We start from the raw sequence: 22,666 nt of genomic DNA on the forward strand, positions 1-22,666 counted from the left end.
GATATATCGGCCGTGCGATATATCGGGCCAATATTTGCGTTTTTTACTTGTATCGGGATCGGCCGATACGTGCGTGTGTTCGGCGATCAATTAGCCCATTTCACTGAGCCAACAGCAGGCAAGGCTCGGTGCAACATCTGCCATTCTCTGGTGAGCTGCTGCTGATACTGGAAAAAAGAAAAACACATCAAAAATGTGGACTCATCTGAGGCGCCACCACCTCGAGGCCTAGAACAACATACACATTGTTTGCTATCCAGCTGTTAATATGTTTTGTTTGTTTTGTTAATAAATGTTTCTTTTTTTGTTTAAATTGAGACTTGTGTAACATTTGTTATCATTGTGTCATTTTTATCATGTAAATGGAGAGAGAAAAGTTAATATCGGCTTCAAGAATCGGCCCAAAAAAAAACGGCAGCACATATCGGGGATCGGTTAAGACTGATGTCAAAATATTCGGTATCGGCATCGGCATTAAAAAACCTGTATCGGTCCACCACTACTCTCGACGACCCTGTAGGGCGAACCGTCACACCTCGTAATCTCATGTGAATGCATCAAACAGACAGAGAAAATTAATAAGTACAACATGATTTTAAATGCTATAAAACTACTAAATGGAAAACTAGTAATGAGCAGTAGATTTGAATGTTTTACTGTAAAGTGTAAAAATAGTGAAGAACCCTCTGTAGTACACACTTTCTTCTTGGACTTTTTCTTCCAGTGAAGCACAGAGGGTGGACTGCAGTGACTCAACATTTCGCCGTATCAATAAGGGCCTCTCTCTTTCCTCTGTCTGGTGTCACTAGTGGTGACTCTGAGTGGCTCCCCAGCCAAAGACCTGCTTTATCAAGCAGCCAATTTAACAAGACAGCTCCTTTCATGCTTGTTGGCTTCTCCAGTGGTAATGGATTTCCTCAATGAGCGTCTCTCTTTCTCCAGGTTTCACACTTTTCTCTCTGTACTGCTGGGCCCCACTCCAGATCAGATCTTTTGCCATTGACTTTGATTTCTTAAGGTAAGTGATCCATCGCTCCAGGCCTCACCAGCACTGCCTGAAATCTGGCCTCACTTTGGCTCCCCATGCCTGATATTGTACACTCTAATGCAAAGTGAAGTAGCACGTCTAAATAGCCTGTCACTCCACCCCTTGCCCCTCCAACCCACCCACCTATGCCCACCCCACCTCCAACTCTCTCTCTCTCTCTCTCTCTTTCTCTCGCTCTCTCTCTCTCTCTCTCTCGTCACCTCCTTCGGTTTCTAAGCTGCCCAGCTGGGACTCATTTCTAGTGTTTGTGGGGGGATGTAAATGATACAGTGATATTAAGGGGTATTAAACAGGTTGATGACATTTTGGTTGCATTAATGAAGACTGGCATTTTAGACAGAGAGGAGGGAGAATGAGGCGTGAACAGGCAGCTTCGACTGTACATCATTCACTCAAAAAATGCTTGATGGAACTTTTGAATAAACTCCCGCTATCCTAGGGCTGGGCGATATGGACAAAAAGTAATATATTTAGGCTGAATATTGTTGGGTGGCTGTGGCTCAGTTGGTAGAGTTGGTTGGCCCCCAACCGAAGGGTTGGTGGTTCGATGACCGTCGCAGCTTACATGTTGAAGTATCTTTGAGCAAGATACTGAACCCCAAATTGCTCCCGATGCTGTTTTCATTGGTGTGTGAATGAATTCCCAATGGTGGCAGGTGGCACCGTTTAGGGTAGCCTCTGCCACCAGTATGAATGTGTGTGTGAAAGGGTGAATGAGCGCAGTCTGTAGTGTAAAGCGCTTTGAGTGGTCGCAAAGCGACTAGAAAAGCGCTATATAAGTATTATATTTTATCGCAAAGTGAGAGCAAATGTTCAGTCAAAGTCAAAGTCAAATATCACATGTCACAAGTAGTTTTATTGAAGCTGTTTATTTAACTGAACATAAATACTGTATAACAACAGGAGAACCTTTTTTTTTTTTTTTTAAATCAAAGCTCCATAAAGTGCACATTTAAATAAAAAACTATCTTAAATAAAAATAGCCTATGAAATAAAATAGGCCAATCTTTTTCTGAAATAAATATATTTATATGAGAAAAGAACTAAATATGACAAACCCTAGTAAGGGCAGCATTTATATATAAAGAAAGAAAAAAATCAAAAATAATAAAAATCAAAAATCAATATATGCGATATGGTCTAATTCCATATCACATTTAAAAATATATCGATATATCTTTTATATTGCTATATCGCCCAGCCCTACGCCATCCATTTAAATTCTTCAACGTGAGAACCGGTTTGTAGCTTTTGCATGATGAATTCCATTTGTCCTTTGTTTCTAGCTCTAGGCTAATATACTGTACTAATCCTATTTTCTTTCTGTCATTAAACTAATAAATCTCTCCAACACTGTATCGGAGTTCAGCCGTCACGGTCATTGCATTAATTGTAAGTTAAACTTTGTGCGCTCTATTGCTCGAATCTGGATTGTTTTTAGAGCCGTTAGGAAATGCAACCCAAGATGTGTGAAAACAGTGTGTATGTTTAATTGGCCAACACTGTTGCTCATCCTGAGCCTAGCGCACATGCTGCTAGGGTTTATGTTTCTCGATAGGAAAGAATAAGCTCAGGCTGAAATCATTGGAAACACAGACGATCTGGTTCTGCAAGGCTCAGTGGTCTGCCATACGATCTCTATAAACCAAATCACTGCTGGCAGCCGTACAGGCCAGCAGATGCCTCTGCTCAAACTGAAATCAAAGCCAAAAGCAAAGTGACAATGCATGATATAATGGCATTTGTGGATGTTGCTTTTGTTCCACGCATCTGTTTATTGATGATACAGACATTATTTAGTTGCTGATATATGCATGTTCAGTATGTCTGGGACTTACTAATGCTGCCTTGCAAATAGCTTAAACACCTTGTAAATCTTGATGTTTGCCAATAACAGCTTCCTCCGATACCGAGTTTCTAATAAAGGAACATGCCTCATTTTTTGAGGTGTAAATAATAAGATTCATCCTGATACGATATTATGTTGAGTCTTTTGATAAATATGATTTTTTGCTGATATCAGTGTCAAGCCAAGATATGGTTTTAGATATTTTCAAGATATTTTAGAAAACATTTAACAGTTTAATTTTAAAAACAAACAACAAGCAACTGAAATATAATACGACAATTTCATTACTGAGCTTTTCCTGACATTTAAATGAAAAAAATCTTTTTAATTTAAAGCTTAGAAGAATAAATATAAAGTGGGAAATGCAAAAAAAAACCATGTAATGTTATTGTCACTTTCCATAGAAGATATTAGATCGTTGATCATTGAATAGATATATTGATTCAGATTGCTGTATCGTTACACCCCTGCTAACTTCACACTGCAAAAAAGGTGTGTATAAAAACAAGATGAAAACACTAAATCTGAGGGAAATTATCTTGCTGCATTGACAGATAATTTCACTTGACAAAATTTCTTGAATTAAGATTGTTAAATTTAGAAATAAGCATGTTGAACACTTTAAATTAGAAATTGACTCTTAAAACAAAATAAATGATCTAACACTTTCTAAATCTAAGTTTTATTTTATCTTGGTAAGAAACAAATGATTTGCAGTGCACTCTTGTAGAAGTGAAAAGTGACTTGCTTATTTTCTGAGCCAAGGGCAAAATAAACAAGAAAAAAAAATCAGTTGGAAGTTTGAGGAATGGACAAGAGGGTGAAGAAGCTATTGGACAGGATGTGTACCATGCTGGAGATTGGTGAAAAACCTTTCCTTTGCATACAGATGATAACACGGTGGTAGAACCGAACACCTCCGTCTTTAGAGGCAACATCCATAAAGCTCAGGTTGAACAACTTGGTAATACAAATGAATAAACCACCACCGAATCACCTCTATGGAAAGACTGGATAGGATTTCACTCACTAATGACCCAAACATTACCATCCTACCTGCGGACGAGGGGGGATGCACGATAGTGTCGAATACAGAAGAATACCATGTGAACTCCTGAGATACTAACACACACTATAAAACGCTTAAAGGGGATTCCACCGTGCGTACCAAAAGGTTATTGATTGTTTACAGTCACTGGAGAGACAGAAAGTAATCAATTTATCTCTGTGGAGGTCCGTACATGTTTTTTTGAACACCTGTAGCTGCCAACACTGCAGACCTCTGCTACGACTGGATCAAACCATTGATTGACAAGTGCTGGAACATAATGTACTTCAAATATGTTTGCTGTGCTTTGGTTTCACCTGTGGCTCTTAATTTATGAATGGAGGAAGTGAAAAAAGAGGCTCCAAGCTCCACTGGTTTAAATATGTGCGTGATGTTTGAATGGAAATTAAAACCTTGGAGGTAGGGCTGGGCGATATGGACCAAAAGTCATATCCCATTATATTTAGGCTGAATATCGATATACCATATATATTCTGATATTTTTATTGCAAAGTGAGAGCAAATGTTCAGTCAAAGCCAAATATGACATGTCACAAGTAGTTTTATTGAAACCGTTTATTTAAGTGAACATAAATACTGTTTCACAACAGGAGTACCTTTTTAAAAAAAATCAAAGCTCCATAAAGTGCACATTTAAATAAAAAAATGTCTTAAATAAAAATAGCCCATGAAATAAATTAGGTCAATCTTTTTCTGAAATAAATATATTTATATGAGAGAAGAATAACAAACATTACAAAAGAACCAAATATGACAAACCCTAGTAAGGGCAGCATTTGTATATAAAGAAAGAAAAACTATTTGAACTATATCGATATATGCGATATGGCCTAATTCCATATCACATTTAAAAATATATCGATATATCTTTTATATTGATATATCGCCCAGCCCTACTTGGAGGTGGTTGCTTTCTCTTAACACATTAGCTCATAGGAAGATAACATCAGTTTAACAGGGGAGAGGCATAGTAGAGATTTTGCATTCCTGGACTGTGCGGTCTCCTTGAAAGAAGAAGGGGGAGCCTTGAAATTGAGGTGTACAGAAAACCCACACACACACAGACCAGTACTTCCTCTTTGATAATCACCATCCACTTGAGCATAAATTGGGCGTAATTTGAACTTTGTACCACCAAGTAGACATAATATCAAACTTTGAGGCTAAAACCGGGGAACAGAAGCACATGCAACATGCTTTGAAAACCTGCGGTTATACCCTGACTGGACTTTTGTTAAAACCCAAACTGGGTCAGCAGAAAATACCAGACCAAAACAGAAAGCTAAACACAACACCAAACAGCCACATTGTCCTCCCATGTACGCAAGTCTCTGTGTGATGGGACATGTCTGTATTTTTCAAACCTGAAAACACTCTTTGGCAACACTTATACCGTGTCGACACGCTGCATGGCAGAGAGAGCAGCACATTAGCAGCCTCAGCACTTCTTCTGTGTCGACACGGGATGCGTTCAGGCACAGTGTTGAGTGCAGGGCAGCCCTGTTTTGGCAGGGCTTGGAGCGCAGTATACAAGCACTTTGGTTACTCGTGTAAAACAGAAGAAAAAAAGAGTTGAAGTGTGAAAAAAATGCTTTGGGTAGCCGTTACACAGCCTCTGTTTACAGCCTGATTGATTAAAATAGAGCCATGAGATGGACGAATGAAAAACGCAGCTCAAACACCTCGTGTGTCGACACGCCGTCAACGGGTCTAACTCGTGATTTAGAATATGTAGCTTAAATCAGAGAAAAAGGACACATGCATTAGTTTATTAATGCTGGATTTATGTTTACAGCAAGTAAAATATGTACCCGCTTAATAACCTAATATAAATATTTGTTGGAAGCCCCAAATCTTAAAGTTGGAGTTATTACTTGCGAGGGTTAACCCTCTGGGGTCTATGATGGTGCCGTCCTGATCAGATCATGTGACGTTTATTAAAAAAAAACTAGGTCACATGCAGCGCTGCTATCAACTTCACTCCAAAGTACAGACTTGAAACTTTCTCCCAATTTTTGTTTGACATTCCTAGGTTATGGAAAACCAAAGATATGATAGTTTTAATTTGATAGTACAGAAATATTTGAGCATTGGTTTAGCTCTCTGTGTAATTTCGCACACAGTTTGTTTTGAAGAGTTGCAACTAACAAGGGGGAAAAAAGCCTATAAATATACATGTTTTATGGGACTTTTTTGTATATAGTTTTATCATATTTAAATATTTACCTTTTTATATGTTCATATACGCGTCTTATGTTTACATTTTCAAGTTCCAAAACAGTTTATTGAGCATATTTGTGGTTTTTATTGTACTAAATAATATAATTTTTCAACACTGATTTCATGATTTTTGAGCTCAATATGTTGATAAAGTAGGTTAAAAGGTAAGTTATACCATATATGGGTATAGTTAACATTTTTTATATGGTACATGAATGGCAAAATCAAAAGTGTTCAAAAATGGCCAAAATAGGCTCAGACCCCAGAGGGTTAAATACTGTGTGCCATTTGAAACATTGTTGACAAATATTAATAGCTTTGAAGTGTCGTCTGGTAAATCTGACATTGAGTTTCAGTCATTTTTAGGGCTGAAAGTAAAGATTATTTTCATTATCAGTGAATCTGCCCATTCATTTCTCGAGTACTACTTTTGGCACTAGTGTATAGTAGAAACATTTCCTGGATAATTTCCCAAAGCCCAGGGTGACACCTTCAAATGGTGTTTTAATTAATCCAAAGCTCTTCAGATTCAGGTTGTTATTATATATATATGACTTGGTAAAGCATACGTTTCTCTCATCTGTTTTCTGTCGACTGACTACTCTTTGCAGGTCTAGTTATTTCAAGAGACACTAATCATCAAACTCTGATTCAAAGTCGTTTGTTAACATCCACCTCTGTCCCTTTCCTTCCCAACATTTACGTCACTGTACAGTACGTCTGTCCTCGGTATACTTCGTCAGAGTAAATCCTGTGGTCGGGTGCAACATAAGCTCATGGTTTATACTTTTTTCTTTTCTAACTACAGGGTTTATACGGTGCTAACCCTCCGCCCTGATACCCACTGAGTCAGGGAGGCAACATTTGCTTCTGTGTGGTTCTGAGACATGCATTACAGCACACAGTTTCCACTGCAGCATACATTTAATTTAATTATTTATGTAAGAGTTTCTTTAATCAAAGTGTCACTGGTTGTGGGAATGGGACCACAAGTAAAAGACCTGTCCTGACTCCATGTGTGTCTTTATCTGAATTTCCTCCTGAATATTCAAATTTAGCACAATAAGTATGCAAATATGACCAAAAACAGTTATCCGATGACGACAAAACCTGTGCCCAAGCCGAGACTTTTTTATTTTTTATTTTTGCTGAGGTGAAATCTGCAGCTAACAACTTCCATTTCCCTTCCACATCTCACTTTGTGAATGTTCACTCATAATCATACCTCTATGTGAGGCCTTGGATGGGAGAGCGAGTCACAAGAAACCAGATGACAACTGTTCCAGGGAGCCAACATTATATTTCAAACCACACACCATTACATCCTTAACTGTAGGAGTCACATCGAGAACACGGGCTCTGGAAAAATTGCATTACAATTTAGTGGACTAGTTGAAAGCTTTTAAAACCAGAGTCTTAATATGAAACAGACGGCAAAGTTTGATTTTGCTGCAGTGATTCCAGAAGCGAACATGTGTCTCAACAAGGTGCCAAATTTCTGACAACTTACATATTCAGGGCTCCAACACCATTTATCCCCCGAATTAACAACATAAATGGAGTGCAATAATTCATTCGTCTTTTTTCCAGAACAGAGTAACTTTTTCAAAAAAGTCCAGTCAGATGATTTTTTCAGACAAGGGCTTTAACATCTTTTAAGCACAAAACCACAGTGGAGATAACTGCCAAATCCTCAAATGAAATACTCTGTACTTAACTGCAAAACCAATAAACTGATAAATTAATACTTTTCAATATGATCTCAATTCCCTCCTTCTCTCCTCATGCGTAATGCACATTAGATTTGAAAATGCCAACAGCCTAAATAAATGTTAAACTTTACTCTGATTTTCATTATGAAGATATTGTCCAGGCCCCGTTCAGTTGGCACAGCATGTCTTCCTCCTGCTTTTTCCCCTCGTCTTCCTTTTTTTTCCTCTCATACATCTTCTCATTCTGTAGTGTTGTCACCCTAAAATAATTCATAATGACTACCCATGATTTTTTCCCCCATAACCTCTCTTTTGATGTGTCTATTTTTTGCATCATGGCCATTCATATTCACATTTATTACAAGTATTTTATCTGTACATACAGTATATTTTACAGTAGTTTTGAAGCAATTATTTCCTATAGTCTGAATCAGTTTATTCTTATAATAATGCTGGATGTTCTAATGAACTGTGTTCCAGTATAGATGCATTTGAAATAATTGTAATTGCACACAGGACATTAAGGCTAAGTATCCTGGACATTTCTGTGATCTTTCCCAGTACTTAAGATTTGCTGGCTGGTACCGAGGCAGCGATACATAATGAGACATATTAGAATTACAGTAGATATTTAAAAGGCAGGGCAAATCAAAAGGCTTCGCCACCTCTGGGTGGAGGCTAATTGAAGTAGCTGGCCGTATTCTGCAGCTCCGTTGGACTGGGAGACAAAGCCACACTAATCATGCCACTGTAATTGATACTAAGACTTCTTTCTCCTCCGTTGGTCATGCCGAGGGCATCGCTGAAACAACTAACAACAATGGCATTATTCACAACTCGTCTTGAGTCTTACAATTACACTGGTTCAATGCGTGTTGAATATGCCATCTAATTAAATGAGAATAATAAAAAGCATGGATCCACTTCTGAGACTTAAACTCTAATCAGCTGTTTGCAGAGCCAGCGGGGGTTCTCAGTCGGACTTATTGTGTAGTCATTAAGCTTAGTCTCCTCTCTGCTGACTCAATTTTATAAATCCATTTAACAAAATATATTTCTTCATAATGTCAGATATCCTTCAACCTATCTTGAGAGAGGAATTCTCCAAGATGACATGCACTTCTTTAAAGGGACAGTTCACCCCAGAATCAAAAACACTTTTTTTCTCTTACCTGTAGTATTCATCAATTAAATAATTTTGTTGTGAGTTGCCAAGTGTTGGAGATATCGGCCGTAGCGATATTACATCACATTATTACGTTACATGTCATTTGGCTGATGCTTTTGTCCAAAGCGAGTTACAATAACTGCATTCAACCTGATGGTACTAGTCTTAGACCACAGGAATCAAGTAAGTAAATAACTTTTAAGAGCCAACTGTAATCGCTACAGGAGTGCTATATGTTAAAAAGAAGAGCATTTTTTTTCTTCTTAAATTTAAAAAAAGATGTCTGCCTTTTCTTATTTTATTGTTATATGGACCGCCCCTGTGTCCGAAATAAAGTGTTGATTGATTGATTGTGTATGGAACTGTATGGCACTCAGCATGTGGTACTCAAAGCACCAAATAAATGAGTTGCAAAAACTCAACAGCAATGTCTCTTTCCAGAAATCATGACTAGGTTACTGAAGATAATCCACAGACCTTATTGTGAGCAGTTTCATGTTTGAAATTATACTAGAGAGAAAATATTTCCTTTGAGTGACAGAAGTGATTTTCTGCATGGTCGCCTATAAAGTTGGAATGAAATCATTTTTACTTCTTTCCATGAAATGATTGTGACAATGTGACATAGTGTATATCTTCTCTGTCTCTTCCAAACATATCATAATGAAAATGAAACCACAATTATTAGAGGATTGGGTCTGAAAACAGAATTATTCCAACTTCATGGGCAACCATGTTTATACAGGTGCATCTCAATACAGTCAAATAGTCCCAACCAAGTATTGAGTCATATAGATGGACATACTTTTCAGAGCCAAACATTTCCATATTAAACATACTTTTTAAAATTGGTCTTTTGTAATATTCAATTTTTTTGAGACACTGAATTTTAGGTCTTCATTAAATGTAAGTCATAATCATTATAATGAGAAGAAATTAAATAAATTAAGACGTGAAATGTTTCATTCTGTGTGTAATGGATCTATATAATGTGTTATTTCCAGTTTTTTAAATTAATTACTGACATAAAGAAACTTTTCTATGATATTCTAATATATTGAGATGCACCTGTATAGTCCCATTATATCCATTTTTTGTTATGATTATTATTTTATAAATGGGAAAAGTATTTTTGGGCCAGTGTGTCATGTAATCCTGCAGTACTGTAACTGCTAAAATGTGCTGACAGCCCAGCACTACTTGAGATTGAAAGAAAATATTTCCTTTGAGCGCCAGAAGTGATGTTCTACACGGCTGCCCATAAAGTTGGAAAAAATTGTTGTTGTTTTTTTTACCTCTTTCCATGAATTGATTGTGACAATGTGATATAGTTCTCAATCTCTTTTAAACCTATCACAATTAAAATGAAACTACAATTAACAGAAGATTGTGTCTGAAAACAGAATTATTCCAACTTACATTTGAAAAAAACAGAGGCATTCTAAACCATTCCTCATATATTTTTTTGTTATGATTATTATTGTATTAATGGAAAAAAGTATTTTTGGGCCAGTGTTTGTCATCTAATCCTGCAATAATAAATGTAATGTCATTGCTAAAATGTGCTGAAAGCAGCACTACTTGAGGTTTGATTGATTGATCATCCTCAAACTGATCAAAACATTACGTCATCAGAAGTTTGTGCTGGAACCTCGTTCATCTTGTAAGATAACACATAATTAACTGTCATATGGAGCCACTATTTTAGACAGGTATTGTTGTAAATGCCAGTTCCAGAAGTAACTCAGAACCTCCTCTTGTCTGAAACAAAAGCTCCCACAGATGATGCCGCAGATCCTGTTTTGTGGGCCGTGTACAAAACATGATCATGCCATCTTAAGTGTGCTAATGAATGGATGTGTGCCAGTGTAACAGTCATCAGTGCGAACATCTCCTTTGATGCCTCATCGAGCAGAAAGCTCTTAAACAAAATGTTTGAAGTGTCTGCCTGTGTAATAATGATTTATAATTCTCTTGAACTAATGCAAAATTTGCTGGTAAAATTTTTTTGAAATAAAAATAAATTGTGCCCGGAGGGTCAGGCCAAGATTCAAAAGAAGATCACCCAAGAGCAGCAAATGATTTAATAAGCCACCAGCTCCACTAGGGCATGCAGACGAGCAGAATGGAGAATTTCAAAGTGTGTCTAATTAACATCAGTTTATTACTATGTCAATCTCTTCGGCTAGAGCGTGAATGAGGGGAGGGTTTAAAAACGTACCGCTGCTTTGCTTAAATATATGGAATAACATTTAACTCCTTAGGTTAATACAAACGTCTCGACCCGATCTACACACACAGTTTCTATCTCGTCACAGCCAGACAGAATATGAATCTCTCATCTCAGCTTTTTTGAGCTTTGTTAAAAAATCATTAAAAATAGAAAACAACTTCCAAGATTTTTCCATCACCATTATTCCTCAAGGAACGAGTAAATGAATATTTAATATCAGCTCGCATCTATATGATTGCATAGTAATTATCAGAACCCAAATGCTTGACAAGCCTGGTGTAATATAATTTGTAACATGTTAAATTTGCAGGCGAGACAATGTTGAATTCCTCCGACACCATGTTTTAATCTTATGTTGGTTTTTCATCACCACCACCGTGTCTACAGAGACAGGAAATGTCCCCGATAGAGAGGAGCAAATCCTAAAGAATTAAAAGTAAAAGCATTGAGCAACAGGAGCAATTAACAGGTCTCGTCTTACTCCAGAAAACGGCTGGTTTAAACTGTCGTCTCACTCTGTCGTCTTAGTATTTGGATGCAAAACACAAGTAATCAGAAGACATGCTTTCATAAAAACTTTAATAGCATATTCTCATTTTAACAGTGGGGTTCCTTCTGTCTTATTTCTCTAATTGTTTCCTTTCTTTAACCCTTTGATGCACAACAGATAAACACCTTCTAATACACAACATGGGTCAAAAAATCACCCGCATTCATTTCCCATGCTATTTCATGCTGGCTGTGTGTTTGAATATCTTTTTTTTATTATTACAACAGATCATTATATCCATTTTTCCTTTCATACTTTATAAAGAAAAATAGTTTTTGTATTATTTCATCAAGTTTACACACATGGATCAAAAACGACCTTGTGCATTAGAAGCATAGTGATGCAAAAAGTGATTCACTAAATGAACAATTTGAGTACATGTTGTAACTATGTTCGTCTTATTTTTAAGGTTTAAGTTTAAAAGAGTTGTTAGAACCACCAGATTACATTGGTAAATCACATATTTTAACATTTGAGACTTATTAGAGCCACCAAATAATAATTTTCATTGGAAAAACACCAATTTAATGCAATAGGATAGTTAATATTTGCATCTTCTTTGTCAGGTTTTAAATTGGTGATTTGTGAATTGGTTTAACCCTTTAATGCACAACATATAAACACCTTCTAATGCACAACATGGGTCAAAAAGGACCTTGTGAATAAAAAAAAAAAGGTTTTTATTCAAAAAGTAAGAAATGAAAACAAAAATTAGGATGTATGATGATCAAAAACAAGTTATTTGAGGAAAACCTGCAATACTGAATGATGAAATTAATTTATTGCAAAGATATAGAACATAAAAACTTAGTCGGGTCACTTTAGACCCATGTTGTGCATCAAAGGGTTAAGGTGATTAAATAGCCCCTTTATGTCTTGATTGTGGTGTGAAGGATAAGGATCTTGCATCAGCCTATGGTCTGGACATGAAGTCATTGGTACAGTCACCCACATGTTTCATAACATACTGGAGCACTGTAGGTAATTCATCCATGAAATCATAATTGAAATCACATTGAGATGCAAGAAGCTGCATTTAGAGCTTGACTGACCATCAACAACAGCAACAGGGTGGAAACGCCAATAGGCTCACACAGAAGCCTTCTGCTACCTGCCAGCGTCCGACTCATTACTCAGTCAAGTAGTAATATATTGATTATTATTCATTACTCATTTCAAAAGTAATTGCTTTACTTATTACTTGCTGAGAGCAAATCTGTTTCGCAATTTGTCATATTATCTTTTTGTAACACCCCCATAATTGTGTCAAATCTTAGCCTCAAATATGATTATATGTTTTTTACTTCTGTGTGGGTTTTTTTTTTGTGTGTGTGAAAGATAACACGTGATCATTGATTTCAAGTTGTTTAAAAAATGATGGTGCTCAATTGCAGGATATGTTTATTATAATAATTCTTTTGTCAGCTATTTGATTTCAAAGGTAAAATCCCCCCAATTGAAATGATGATTGAAACTGTTTTTTAATTTTTAATTTTAGCAATATTTATAACAAGTATAAGAAAGGGAATGAGCCATTGGTTCTTTCAGTACATGATCTATATTTCCATGTCAAGTCTATACGCCGTCATACTTCAGAATACGTATTGAGCGAGACTAAAACCACTAAATCACCCCCCCACTCCACAACCCATTATTCAAAACTAATACAGTTTTATTTATAAAATCCAGATGAATGATTTAATGTTGCACTTGAATTGTAAAGTGGCATACATTATTATGATGACACATTTGTTTGTTTCTTTTAACCCCCCCTTCCATCACACATTTACTCCTTGAGAGTCCCCAGGCACCCTTTCCTCAGAGTACATTCATGTTTACAACAAAGGGCCTCCCCTCCTTCCATTTACATAAATATATCTGTGTACCAATAGGGACGCAGGAACAAAGTGGCTCCATCCGTAAGGTAGCAGACTCGAACCCCCAACAGAAAAGGCAACATCCCCAAGTGCTTCTGCTCCTACGCCTTCATGTTAAATTCATGCTCCAGCAGTGTGCACTGGACAGAACGCGCTGATATACTGTATCTGCACTCACTCTCGGTGGGTGTGCTGCTCTCCTGAACATGGTAATGATTTAACAGGAGGGCTCATTTAAAAGCCACATGTCCAGGAAAACCCCAAGACAGTACTCCTACACAGGTAGTGTATTTAATTCAAGCGAATATCAAGATTAAACAAGATGCACACACCTCAGTGGACACATGCAGACACAGAGAGAAACTTGGTGCGTGGAGGTATGGATCACGTGTTGCCTCTGAACAATATCAATAACAATATCATCATATCATTCTGATATGAGTTTGCACAATATCTATATTGAAAACTGGAAATTTGGTGTAAGTTTTTGTATGGATGCACAGATGCTGTTATCTGATATTGGGCTGATACTGACTTAAACAATGGGACCATTCTAGTCAGGTCAATTTCATGATTTTATAAGATATACATTATATACTGGGATTTTAATTCCTGTTTCATTTTTGACCAAGTTCAGTAAAATACACACTGAATTTTAATTTCTTTGTCATTTTTGACCAATTTGTGGCTGTATTTAAAAGGTTTACACCTGAACTGTCATGTCTGATCATTTTATTATTTTAATGATAAGTTGCTGCTGCACAATTTATTAATAATAGAATAAATAACAATTCAGTAAATATACACAGTCGCCCATAAAGTTAGAATTACATTTTTTTTTTACCTCTTTCTATGAAATGATTGTGACAATGTGATTTATTCTTGACAGATAACGTGAATATCTGCTCAAAACTTTATTAATCAATCTCTTCCAAACATATCAATAAGAAAATGAAACCACAATAAACAAACGATTGTGTCTGAAACTAAAATAAATCTGACTTAATGGGCAATGTTTAAGTCAAGTGTGATGCTACCTTACAAATAAAACTCTGATTACAGTCACATACACAGAGTGGGGCATACAGGTTATTAATTAAATTAAATTAGTATCGGATCAGTACAAGATTCTGTCCAGGTATCAGTATCAGGACTGAAAAAGCCAGATAAGTGCATCTTTAAGTTTTAGTCTATTTTTGTTTGTGTTAGTGTGGTCTGTTTGTGAGCAAGAAAATATTGCATGCTCTTGAAATGGTTACTAATAACATTTTCTAAAAGTGGCCTGACTTATCTTTTATGTAGATATTAATCTTTTATTTAAAACAAACAAACAAATACACAAGTTCTTGGTTTATACGTGTTGCAATTTTGTCTCATAGCCAAAATATTGCAGCAAAAAGTGCATACATGCTAAATTAGAATATTATTAAGAATAATTTTGAGTGTTTTGCTCTGTTCCTCATCTCTAATGCTCCAACATTCTCGTACTGGAACATTTTTACTGGAAAAAAATATGCAAACCTCTGTGCAGATGCTTCTGTAAGGCTTCCTGATTGACTTCACTTTGCTACAGTGTGTGTTGCATGAGATGCTCTTTTGACATCTCATCATTTTTCTTCATGTCTATTTTCTTAAAAATTATAAGAACTTGTAATAAAACAAGGTTATGATATCACATGGAACATACTGAAAAAAAATAATTTGAGACGCTGGCATTTTAAGTTTTCAACCAGACTATAATAATGTAAGCAAACATCTACATGGAGCAATGTGCCTGTTAACATTATAAGTGCACTTGCAGATTCCAAGTAGAAATCCATAGATCATATTATGAGACAGCTGCAACGATACCGCCATAAAAAGCCACGCAAATCATATTCATTGAATTACACAAATTACAGATGTAGCTCAAAACCTCTGAAAACGTGATGATGAATCCCTTTTTTTAACTTCTGGCTGATAATTCATCAGACTACACTTGCAAAGTATTGGGCTTGTGAAAAATGCATGAATTACTAATTAATGAGGCATTCTCGCAACATTTACATATTCATAAAGGTGTGTAATTCACATATGCATGAGAGAGCTGAGTGATAGCTTTGAGAGAATAACACATATTCCAAGAAAGAGACCTTTATTTGTTAAATTCTTCAAAAAGCTTAGGGAGCAGAGATGCTTTTAAAAAAACATTACGCATTTATTCTTCCCCACAGAAATGCAGTCAAACGCTTTGGGAGACAAATGCACTGAGGAGATGCAGTGATGTGAAACAGTATGCAAAATTACATTTTCTGAAATATTGTCCCATGTGGATTTTCAAAAGTTCATTTAGCAGCCCAGTGTTCCTAACAACTGCTCAGAAAATCCGATCTATTTACATAGACAGAAATATATCTTCAGTGTCATCTCAGTTCAGCAAGGAAATATGCAAAGCGCTCCAGACAAAATAATCCATAAAATGAATGTTTTTACCCCCTTTAATACATTTTATTGTAGACTTTATTTAGATTTTTCCAATAGATGACATATTTTATTCTAAACCCCCCATCCCTATCCCCCATCAGGTCTAGGGATGGGCAATTTGATACTGTGCACCTTTAGAAATGTGTTTTTTGGTGACACTGTTTCATTCATGGTTGCTATTTTCATGTGATCTCACGTGATCTCACGTGATCTCACGTGATCTCACGTGATCTCGTAATCAAGCTGCCTGCAAGTAACTTGATTACATCAGACAAAGTGAAGTTGTTAACCCTCTGAAATCTTGGGCTATTATGTCCTTAAAAAATCTGTTAAAAATCTTTACACTTTAGATATATACCTTTAATGTGAAATATGATTATATATACCTAAATGGAAGATTTGCTGATTAGGGTTTTGAAAAAAAATATTGAATTGCGATTATTTTAGATTGATTGCAATTGTGATATAATTCATGATATTTAGGGTAATGTTTTTTTTTTTTGCATTGCTATCCTCATTTTCATTCAAAAATATATTAAAATGATCAGAGGATGAATTTTTTGTTTGTATCAAACATTAGGGGGGCTGTATATGTTTTAGATATAAGGGTCAGTGACAAATAAAGATTGGCAAGATGTCAAATGATGTAACCACAATAGAATGATACATATAAAATACTTTAGCCACCTACAGTGTATTTAAGCGGACTTATACATATAATTACTTCATTTTAAATAACATATTTCTGAGTATTTCTACATTTACACATCTCATCAATATTGAGCAAAACATATTCTGAAAACAATAATTTTTTTCTAAAGTTTTGACAAATAATGTAAAATGTGTTATATACCATAATGTTGCAATGTAAACATGGATTGTATATTTTTTCTCATTTAAGTTCACATTTATTTTCCTGTATATAATCAGATTTGTATGAAAAAAAATTACTGGTTACACCAACTGACACTGTGTTAGATCACGTCATTGACCCATATATTAAAAATCAATGGATCACTTTTTAAAAATGATTGTGATACTGAAACTTTTCCGGTCACGTATTAATACACAGTCATGTTCTGTGACTGTGTGTTCAAGTTCTGACTTGAGGTTGCAAATTTTCCCAGTTGGGAACTCATTTTCCCAATTATTCAGAAACCACATGAATGCAGCACAAAAGCTCAATTTTGCAATGTTAAAGAAAGGGATTTTTTTTGGTGAATCCGCCCCCTGATTCAGATCCGTTCCAAAGCGTAATGAGCTCTCTCTTCGCCCATGCTACGCCCTTCCACAGAGCTTCATGTAAATCAAAATTTTCTGTAATTCTCCTGACAGACAAACACACAAACCGAGCTGAAAACATAACCTCCTCGGAGGATGTAAAAATAACCAATATTGGGATTGGTCATTGTTATTTACTCTTTTCAGATTGTTAAAATTATCAATAGCTTTGCCATGATGTCAGCCAGTGAAGCAGCTCCAAGATGGTTTGGCCGGAGTTGAGGCCTGTCCCTCTTCTGAAAGCGCCTCTCCATTGTTTCAACCCTCTCACAAGGGCTTTGTGAAAGCTGTCCCAGATATGGGTCAAAAAAGCACAAATAACATTCAGATGGTTCCTAGGCTTTCCTCACAGCTATGCACCAAAGAATGACAAGTCCAACAAAACCATGTCGAGTTTTTCACCCTGTGCCATTGTCTTCCCACATTAACTCCAAGCTGGGCCTTTTCAGCCAGGCCAGAGTTGTGTCAGGCCTACTCGGACACAACCCAGCTCTAGCAGCAGGCTTGGCCTATTCAAAATACCACGCAGAGTCTGTTTCACTCCTTTATTCCATTACAAAAATGGCTCTTGGAAGCATTGTACAAAACGCCTTATGAGACAGAGGACAAAGTACCAAGTAAGAATAGTCTCCCAGACCAAGTTGACCCATCAGTTTCTAAGTGAAATCCTTTGTGCTGTGTTGTTTCAGCCAAGAACAGGAAGTTATATTTCTCAAGGCCATACATTTCAAAAGAGAAAATAGACTAATTAACGAAACAAAGACTTGTGAAATAGCAAAGGAATATAATTTCTAATACTGGGATCAGAAGTTGAAAAGGGCCTTAAATGTCTTCCTAGAAAGTAAAGGAATAAAAATATTCACCAATTAACATAAAAATGAACTATTGTTGATGCAGAACAAAAGAAAGGTAAAGGTCATTAAAATGCAATAAAGCTAACAACAAGGATGGCATTTCGGGATGCTTAAGTTTGAGTTTAACCTTGCAGGACTTTTGGAAGGCACTTCTGAGCATGAGGCGCAGGGTTCTGGCAGCTGCACAGGGAGCCTGGTGGGTCAGCCCTTCTCCGGGAGCTGCTACTCCACACTAATCTATTTTAAACCATCTGTGAAATTAGCAAGATTTCCTAAGTCCTTCACCTCCAAGGATTAAAACATTGCTAAGGGTCTGGGCTGTTCTTACATACTGTTCTTGTGTACATGTTAGAGGACTCCTGAGATCCGATTCTTTTCTCACCTGAAATAGAAATAAGCTTAAAAGTTACATGAATGTAAAGGATACTAATCATCTGGTTGAAAGGTGTTTTTCTTTGAGCGTCGAAACAGGGAAAAAATGTTATTTAACGTCATTTTAACTGATGGCTGAAAAGCAGGAAAGAGAACATAGACAGACAGGTGTTACATGTTCCTACATCCAGTAACACCAGGAGAGCCAGTCTCAGCTGTTTTAAAGAGCCATACCTAGGCGCTGCAGTACCCCTGCCAAAGCCAGTACAATGAAGTCATGAGTCAACTCTAATGAGAAAATCAGATAAATAGCAGCTGTTCTTGGGGAAATGGTGCTGTCTGACAGATTCACTGGGTGCAGCGGCTGTAGCATTGAGCAGATCCAAATGAGTAAAATATTGTTCCAGGCGCCCCTCGCTGCTCCCCTTCCCACCGGTGTTTAGTCATCAGAGTTGTGAAATAGCAGCCCTGCCGCTACACGACAGCATTGCTGTATTAATTATTATCCGCTGTTCAAACATACACATCTTTGTACAACAGTGACAGTTCATCCAAACAGGCCACTTACAAACAGCAGTATTGCTCCCCATAGCTCACCAGGCCCCCAATTATTCACCCGACCTCTTCTTCGGTTCACACACAAATCTGCGGCTACAATACGAAGCGAAAAGCAGCTCAAAGAAGATGAAAAAAATGTGTCACATATCACCAGCTCAGCAGTGTTATAATTTCATGCACTCACTCGCACAATAATGCAAAGACAAATACACAAAGCACAGAGCTTTTCTCCATGCCATTAGTTGTCATGCAGCCTTGGAAAATTACTATGAGATTTATTGTGCAGAGGTATAAGTCTAGTTTTCCATCTACTGCTGCAGAGCGCTTACACAGACATCTATTACAGACGCTGCAGTTAAACCAGAGCTTTCATATGCTCCTGGGAAGGCAGCGTGCAGTACAATGGTAAAAGACAAAGTGATTGATGAGGGCAACAATTTAAACAATTTCCCCAAATGGTTAAAAAGACTTTAAATCCAGAGACGCTTTGTTTTTTTTATTGATTTCCTTTTTCTAGTACAGAGCTAGAAGACCAGTAAATCAGTAAATTGTTTGCTGACTTGTAATAACACTGATTCAAATGTTGTTAGAAATGTTTTACCCCTTGCATCACGAAAGACATTATTTACAAGGGAAGCAGGGTGTAGAACTCATAATAATTATGATGATAATGAGCAATAGATGGCAGTGGTCCAGAGAAGAATGATGGACATAGTCTGGGCTTACAACTCTCAAGATGACCTCTGGCACACACACACATACCTGTCTCAATAAGCAACACACACACTGAGCCTTTACCTCTGAATGTCTGCTTTCAGGAGGTCAAGGATCCTTCGGACGTGTGCTTCTTCTCTCCAAAGGAACCAGACCACAGTGAGCGGCTGGTGAGTAAATACCTCCTGCTTCAAACTGCCAAACTGCACATTCTGTCTTACCTGAAGGCAAAATCAAGGAGGATCCTCGACTAAATCATACCTTAAATCATACTTGACACATGGCAAAGTTAAGTTTTGAGTTAAAGTGGTAATGTTTTTAAAGTGTTTCTGCTGACTTGACAACAACAAAGGCGTGCTCCATTTCAATATAGAATGAGAAAGGCACTGAACAGCCTTGACCAATGGTGCATTCACAAGCTTTAAGTGGTAATGTGGAAACATGAGTGTCACAAAGAAGATATATTTCATTTTGTGCTGTTCCCATTATTGGTGTGACAACAAAGACAAATGAAAATTGATCGGAAAGTAATTTTTCAGATTGTTCACGACATTAATGCAGCACAAATGGCCTGTCTTTCAGTGTTAAGGAAAGTGAAAATTAATATGTAATCTTTAATAGTCTTGGGCCATAAACACATCGTTTATGTTAATCGGAACTACTTGGTCAGGTTTAGGCAACAAAAGTACTTGGATAAGGTTAGGAAAAAAGAAAAGGGTTTTGGGTAAAATAACTACTTCCATAAAAAACTTCTGGAAACGGTTATGAAGGTGATTTATCTATGTGCAGAAGATAATTTATAGGTTAAGTAAAATCCTTAATTTTTGTATCAAATGGTATGTTAACACTGTTCTCTTGGGTCAAAAGGTCTGAGGTTTGTTTTACCTATCCATCACCCCTTTTCGGTATTTATGCTGCACCATAGCAGTTCCTCCTTCCCTCCTGTCATATTTACTGCGGCCACTAGAGGTCCTCTCTAACGGCAGACATTTATATTGTTAAAACTGTGCCTTCTGGTTCACAGTTATATTTACTTATTGCAGTGTATTTATTTTCGTAGGTATTATTTTCTATTTCTATTTTACTGCTTCCTCTTTCGCTGTGATTGTTTTCGCGAGGTATAAAATCCTTTTTTCATAGGTTTCAGGGTTATTGCCAGATAAGTTGTTTGGCCCGGCAGCCAGGTGTCTGTGTCTTTTTTTGTGAAGTGGGTGAGTGAGTAGAACTTAAAGGAGAGGCTTGTCACCAAATTGAGAATAAGTGGTCTGCCTTAAAGGTCAGTCCACCTTGAGTTAGCCTGGGCTGAAGTTGATGCTAACTTCGAGGCTTATTCCCTTCACTTTAACCAGCAGGTGGCAAGCAAGCCATGGAAACTTTATCAGTTGTTTTACTTATTCACTGACAAACAGCCTAAACTTAACACTGCTACATTCACAGCTATTATGTTACCTCTAACTTTTAACTCTCTCTTCCTTTTTATCACTTTGTCAACTGCACTCTCGCTTACGCTATGCATGCATTCTACGAACTGTTATTCCTTAAAAAGAGTTTGCTTCTAGAACATATTTTAGATTATAAAATGTGTTAATCCCACTGGGGAGTCACTTTCAGCCCGATAGGCCTCCGATAAGCCCTCAAACTCATGCACCTGGATGACTGAAGCTCATATTTCCTACGTTCGCCAGTACCTGAAGTAGCGCACTCCTTGAAAGCGCAGTAACTACTGGAGCCTCGGCCTCCCATACGTTAAAATACACTGTAAAAAATAATCTGTTTAATTTACAGTAAAAAAACGGCAGCTGTGGTTGCCAGAACTTAACCGCACAAATTTCAGTGAGTGGGTTTTCTACTGTAAATTTAAATGTAAATATCAGCAAAAACTGTATTTTAGACTGAATATTCCCGTTATTTTCAGGGTAATTGTGTCATTCATTCACACATCATGGTATTTCTCCATTAATTTTACATGAAATTGTTATATTTTTACAGCAAAACTGTGTTTTCTACAATAAAAGTAAAAGTGAAAAATTTGTGCTGTTCTTTGATTTACAGTAATTAAAAGTGTCTTCTACGGTGATAAATAATTTTTAATTTTATGCCCGATTTCTGTGTTTTACAGTAATTTATACAACCATTTTTTTGTTGTATTTTGCTGCATCAGCGAGCTGCAGGAAAACAGAGAGCTTTGGTAAAGGGGACATATTGTTGTTTTACTGATGTTAAAGTAAAATATTCATGATTCACATCAGTGTGCTGTAACATGTAAATCATCTGTCCATGGAAACGTGGCACAAAATATCTTACGCAGGTGGTCTCCGTCATGATGCGATGACATCATAAACAGGTCAAAGGGAATTAATGAGAAAAGCAACAACGTTCTATTCAGAATTTAATTAAATTCAGTGTGTCTAGCCCTCCAGGAAGATTTGCATTACTATTATATTATATTATATTATATTTTATATGACCTTGTATTATGGTACAATCTAGAAAACCATTTCTAAACTTATCAATTATAAGGTATTAAAAAAAAAATGTTTAAATGTTAAAGTATATTGTTTTAATTAACACTTAATTACAATAAATATTTGCAATGTTTATCTAATGTTTGCTTATAGACAATTATTGATATATTGACTCACTGGCATGTAAATCTATGAATAACTTCCTGTAATATCATTATGATTACACAAAAGTT

General features: G+C 36.6%; 1 long non-coding RNA gene across 1 annotated transcript in view; it reads left to right on the forward strand.

The window, feature by feature from the left end:
- LOC131985680 (uncharacterized) overlaps positions 1–22,666 on the forward strand; it is a 253,194-nt gene that overhangs the window by 107,368 nt on the left and 123,160 nt on the right. Inside the window, exon 2 of the long non-coding RNA XR_009395667.1 lies at positions 20,073–20,138. This is a non-coding gene — a long non-coding RNA (uncharacterized LOC131985680). The remainder of the gene's footprint in view (positions 1–20,072; positions 20,139–22,666) is intronic.

Source organism: Centropristis striata, chromosome 2 (assembly GCF_030273125.1).
Source record: "Centropristis striata isolate RG_2023a ecotype Rhode Island chromosome 2, C.striata_1.0, whole genome shotgun sequence".
NCBI classification, from domain to species: domain Eukaryota; kingdom Metazoa; phylum Chordata; class Actinopteri; order Perciformes; family Serranidae; genus Centropristis; species Centropristis striata.